The following is a 5,757-nucleotide window of genomic DNA, read 5'->3' on the forward strand; positions in this document are numbered from 1 at the left end:
GGAGCCAGAGAGTCATAGAATCTCACCCAAACAAACCATCCAGGGAAAACACAGCCAGTCTCCTTTTTGGTAAACCTCTGTGATGGGCGTTCTCCAAGCACCTGGTAAGTAATTTTGCCAAGCACTGATTTTCACAGCTGTGGCAGCCTCAGTTGGCACCTGCCCACCCCGCAGCGAATTGTTCAGTGCTTGCCACCAGCTTCCAAGCGCTGCCCCTCTCAGCGGGCCCACCAGCCTTCTCAGCTGAGCACAGGGCCGACCACGAGGGCGGGGTTACCACCCCTGGGAACAGCCCTCTACCAATGACCAGCGGGAGTCATGGATATATTCTCAGCTCCGCCCCTCCCAGGCGGAACAATTCTGTGTGCTGTATGCAGTCTCCCAGAAGTCCCTAGGAGCGTCACCCGATGGTTAATGTACCGTGAATTGCCTTCCTCACTTTCTTATGGTTGCTTCCTAAGATCATATCCAAAATGAACAACCTACACTCAAGTCTTTGTCTTAGGGTGCAGTTCAGGGGGAGCCCAAAGTAAGAGAAGTGTGTTTTCAGGGGTGGGATTCAAAGTATTGACAACTGGTTTAGCCAGGACACTGCCCAATCAGAAAGGATGCCAACAACAGTGCCAGGCCTTACCCCTGACTTGCTGCATTGCTGTGTGTGTGTGTGTGTGTGTGTGTGTGTGTGTGTGCGCGCACGCACACACGCACGTGCGCACTGGTTACCCCTGATAGCATCACTGGGGGGCCAGGATGTGCCAGACACAGTGGTTGGGCATCAGGGGAGGCACTCAAGGCCTCAGGGCAGTGATTGATGATGAAGAAACAGTACAGAATTATTTCAGTATTTTACCTGACTGAGCTATGCCAGTAGTTACTAACTGTATATCAGCTCAGAAAACATTAGAAATTTATCCCAATAGCTTCAGGGGTCAGGGAGGTAACGTAAGCGAGCGAAACAGGTCAAATGTAAGAAAAATTATGCAGCCACACGGATCTATATTTTTCCCTTTTGATAAGAAGGGGCAGAGAGAACTCTTCCTCTTCTGTAAAGAACACGACAGCAAGCACAAGGGCAAACGGCAGCGACGGCAAGGCTTTGGGGAGCTAATAGGGTGGCGAGGCTGGAGGCAGGAGCACGGACGGACACCTTGCCTGCCCCAATCATTACCTTGTGGGATGTGGAACCAGTGGTGCCAGCTCTTTGTCAAGAGACTCCAAAAATTTGGAGCCTGTGTGACATGCTTCAGTGCAAATAATTTAAAACCACTGTGTGGGCCAAAGGAAACACATGTATGGGCTGGGTCCAGCGAGCAGGCTGTCAGCAGGTGACCCTATCCTAAGGAGTGGGTTATAATTCCAGGTTGCCTGGAAGGGACTGGCTGCTCCGATTGGGTGGTCTTGCTAACCTCGACTTCGCTTCTTGTTGCCACTGGGCCTCTTCTTAAGTTCTCTCCGTTTTATCTCGTGCACTCTTTACACNGTGCATGAAACAACAAAAAGTGGACAAATATATGAAACAAACACTGGACTTTAGGCAATGCAGAAGAACAACCCCTGAGACATGGGCATCACATGAGGTGAGCTTTATGATTGCCCAAGCTCACTACCTTGAGAGAGTTTCCAGGCCATGGTACAGGAAGAGGGGAAGTAAGGTAGACACCTGAGTTGAGAAGACAGAGTTGAGAGTCTGGGAAGACAAAGGCAGCTAGAGTTTGCAGGAGAGAAGAGAGCTACACAGAGGGAAAACTCCAGACACCCATAGAAAGACCTCAGCTATTGAGCAGAAGACTGATTAGTACGTGTGTGGGATGAAGCCGGCCAAGGCTGAGGACAGGACCACCTGAAAAGACTGTAGGGGACAGTATTCCGTACTCACCCAGGCTAGGAATAGTGCTTGCTCCCACTAGCCATAATGGAAAACCTCACCATTCATGGGGCATTGAGTAGAATACACAGAAGGGTCTTGGCTCAGCCGTAGACTGAACATTGCTCTGGCCCTGCCTAACAAATCTTAAAAGCAAGACCCAAAAGAATTAAACTGTTTCCAGGTTACTTAACTGTATCCCAAACAAAGCTCAAATATATTTTTAGGAATGCAAAAAATAGCCAGCATACAAGAAAGTAAAATTCACAGTGTTTGACATCCAATAAAAAATTACCCAGCATGTTAAAAAACAAACAAACATGAACTAATCATCATAATGAGGAGAGAATGAGGACCAAGTATTCCTTAAGTCCCTGGACAGCTGTGCTGGCAGATTCATACCCTATAGGGTTGAATTACTGGTGCTTCCAGAAGAGAAATGGCCCAATGTAGTCAACTTGCTACCAACTAGCCCATTGGTTTTGTTGTTGTTGTTGTTGTTGTTTGAGGACTGGTGCTGTATCAAGGGATGCAGTGTTCATTTATGGTGATGGCAAGTTAGACATTCGGTGGCAGCAGTAACTAAACTGGCCTTCCTAAGTGGGAGTCCATGATGTTGGGCCCATTCTAACCTTCATGTCTGCCATGCCGGCCATTCTGTTCATGTGTCCAGCATGCCAATTCGGGGGGTGGGCAATGATGAAGGGTGGTTAAAATAAGCTGGCTGGGTCATTTTGTTCAGTGCCTTTTCTGTGGTGGGAGTTAGTATCACTACAAAAATCTTCAGAGTTCATGCTCACTCCTATATGTCTACCCACATGCCTTCTTGTTTCCAATCCTACAGTCTGTTTTTCTTCCAGAACCCCAACTAGTCATCCAGGCCATTGGCCTCCATCCAGGAACCTTTATATAGTCTCAATTCAGGCCACTTCTCCTTCCTTTGAACGATCGTTTTGCTGGGTATAGAATTTTAAGTTGACAGTTTTTTCCCCCTTTGGTCCTTTGAAATTGTTATTGCTCTACTGTCTTCCCACTTGCATTGTTTCCAACAACAACAAAAAATCTGTTCTCATCTTTATTTTCATCTGTGTATAACATATCTTTTTCCTCTGGCTCCTTTTAAGATTTTCTTTTTATAACTGACTTTGAGAAGTTTGAGTCTGATATGGGTTGGTGTGGTTTTCTTCCTGTTTCTTGTGCTTCAGTCTTGTTGAGTTTCTTGGATCTGTGGATTTATGGTTTTTAACCATAATTAGGGAAACCTCACAAATATTTTAGCCATTTTATTTCTTCAAAATGTTTGTCCCTCCTGTCTCTTCTGTCCTTTGAAGGCTACATATATTAGGCCACATGAAATTGTCCCATAGCTTGCTGATGCTCTATTCATTTTTGTTGTCTGTTCTCTGTGTGTTTCAGTTTAGAGAGTTTCTATTGCTGTTTCTCCAAGTTTATTAACTTTTTCTTCTGCAATATCTAATCTGCCAGTAATCCTACCCAATGTGTCTTTCATCTCATCTATTGTAGTGGGAGATCTAGGAGTTTAATTTTGGTCTTTTAAAATATTTTTCATATCACTACTTAATATTTTAAATATATGGAATACAGTTATAACAACTTGTTTAACATCTGCCTACCAATTTTAACTTCTGTATCCGTGCTAGTCAATTTCATTTGATGTGAGCATGGAGTCCCATACAACATGGTATCTGCCCAGAGGACCCTCTTCATGGTGAAGGAGGTGTGAGATAGTGCCTGTGACCAAGGGACCTACTTGTTGTATCATATACCATACCATCCAGAAAGTGCTGCCTTATAGAATGTTAGAATGACCTTCTAAATAAATGCATGACTTAAGTGCCAGCTTGGATGCAAGGATCAGGTGCCATCTTTCAGGATGCAATATATGTATTTTACCAGAGATCTCTATATGGCACTGGGCCCCTGACAGAAAAAATACATGGACCTCAGAAACAAGGGATGGAAGCAGGAGTAACTCCACTTAGCATCACCCCTAATGACCCACCAAGGGACTTTGTGTTTCCATCCTCCCAGCTCTGGACTCTACTGGGATTAAAGGTTCTGGATCCCAAAGGGAGGACACTCCTGCCAAGGGACACGGCAAGAGTTTCGTTGAATTAAAAGCTACAATTGCCAGCAAGGTGCTTTGAACACCTTGTGTCTGGGGACCAGCAGGGGTCCCTTGCCCCCCCTGCCCTCCCATAACTGTGAGTGGACATGGGCAGCAACCCCAGTGTGAGAAATGTATGATTACAAAGGGCCCAGACTCCTCAGCTGTGAAGGATGGAGTCCCACCAGTAAGTAAGACTTTAAGACCTGCCAAGGATGGAGGAAATTTTTAAAGGAGGCTGGAGGAGGGAGAGGATGGCACCACTGTGGCCTTGAGACCAACTCTAGTGGTGAGGGCTGTAATTCATTCCACTACCTTCCTTCTTCTAAGTGTCCCCACAGGGGCCATGAAGCAGCTGGTCTCCTTCATGCATGGAGAAATGGACCTGCGTGGCCAATGGGTGAACTCTGGTGGCCATGGAGGTGCCTCATTCAGCTCTCTCCCCAAGGGGACCGCTAGCTGCCACCCTGTAGGCTAGACTGTAGCATACATGTTGAGCCCACGCTTCCCCTGGGTTGCTGTAAGCTGGTGAGTGAGCACACTGGGCATCCTAGAGCTGGACCGTTCCTGCCCAGTGTGCATGCTGCTTTGTTCAGGTCCTGCCCATCAACCCAACTGAGACTTTCTCAGAGCTCCACTGCAGGCTGTGACTCCTCTTACGCAATCTCCCTCCTACTCTCCTTTCCTAGGTGTCACACCTGCGTCACAGGCTGAAGGTTCTCCCCTCCTCCTCCCGGCTCCTTCTTCCTTCCTCCTGCAAAGGCATTTTGCCCAGGACATCTCTCGCACATCTGCTCCTGTCTAGTCGCCTGCTTCTTGGAAGCCCTAAAGTGCCCGCCGCCTGTGTCCACCCCACCTTCAACATGCTCCCTTCTGGACTCCTCCACCTCAGGCTTCTCTTTTTGCCCGTTCATGGCTCTGATCCAAATCTGTGTTTGTTTTATATTTGGGTTTGCTTGTTCACGGTCTGCCTCTCCCCCTGGACTGGGAAGTTCATGCAAATGGGGTGCTATGAAGGGTCCCTATAGAGTAGACTGCTGTGCCCCCGTCTCCCCTGAGCCTGGCACATGACAGATATTCTATACATACTTGTTAAATGAATGTGCGGTAAGTGGTAGAGAAGTTGTGCAAGTATTGAACATATGAAAATGCTTTGAAAAACACCAGCATGCCACGTGTCAGCAGTGCCTACGTATGACCTGGTGTTATTTCCAGTGCTGGTCACTGGGATCTTTGTCTGTAGGCGTTTGGAGCACATGCCCTGTGCCAGCACAGGCAACAAGCAGCATCCTAGCTGCATCCCACCAGAAGCCAGGTACACGTCCCCAAGGCAAGGGTGAGCAGCCACCACCTTGTTGGCGTGGGCACTTTAGTAACATTACCCCATGAAAAGCATCTCACTGGGATAAACACTGAACAGGGTGTTTATTTTCGGAATGCGAAATGTATGAAGCGCTGTAATTAAACCAGCAGGGGTGGGATGGAGCACTAGCTCCAAACGGTTTCTTTGAAGATGAAAGTCATTAGATTTCAATGAAAATCTAGGATGCAGCATCCCACCAACGCAAGAATATTTAACCTACATCCTAGAGCGGGGTAAGCAATTGATGGCATGATTGATAATAATTTGATTGCAGTAATTGCAAAGGGGAATTTGAAAATGGTTAGATTAGCAGGAAGCCGGCAATGAGTCGATGGTATCTTTGTGGAGCCAAGTTTTCTTAGAATGTTGAAGTTTCTCCACACGCATTTTTTTTTTTTTTTT

General features: G+C 46.9%; 1 long non-coding RNA gene across 1 annotated transcript in view; it reads left to right on the forward strand.

The window, feature by feature from the left end:
* Nucleotides 1–6: 6 nt before the first annotated feature.
* LOC109383717 (uncharacterized) overlaps nt 7–5,757 on the forward strand; it is a 38,255-nt gene continuing 32,504 nt past the window's right edge. Inside the window, exon 1 of the long non-coding RNA XR_002124281.1 lies at nt 7–104. This is a non-coding gene — a long non-coding RNA (uncharacterized LOC109383717). The remainder of the gene's footprint in view (nt 105–5,757) is intronic.

Source organism: Hipposideros armiger, unplaced genomic scaffold (assembly GCF_001890085.2).
Source record: "Hipposideros armiger isolate ML-2016 unplaced genomic scaffold, ASM189008v1 scaffold_4, whole genome shotgun sequence".
Classification (NCBI taxonomy): Eukaryota; Metazoa; Chordata; class Mammalia; order Chiroptera; family Hipposideridae; genus Hipposideros; species Hipposideros armiger.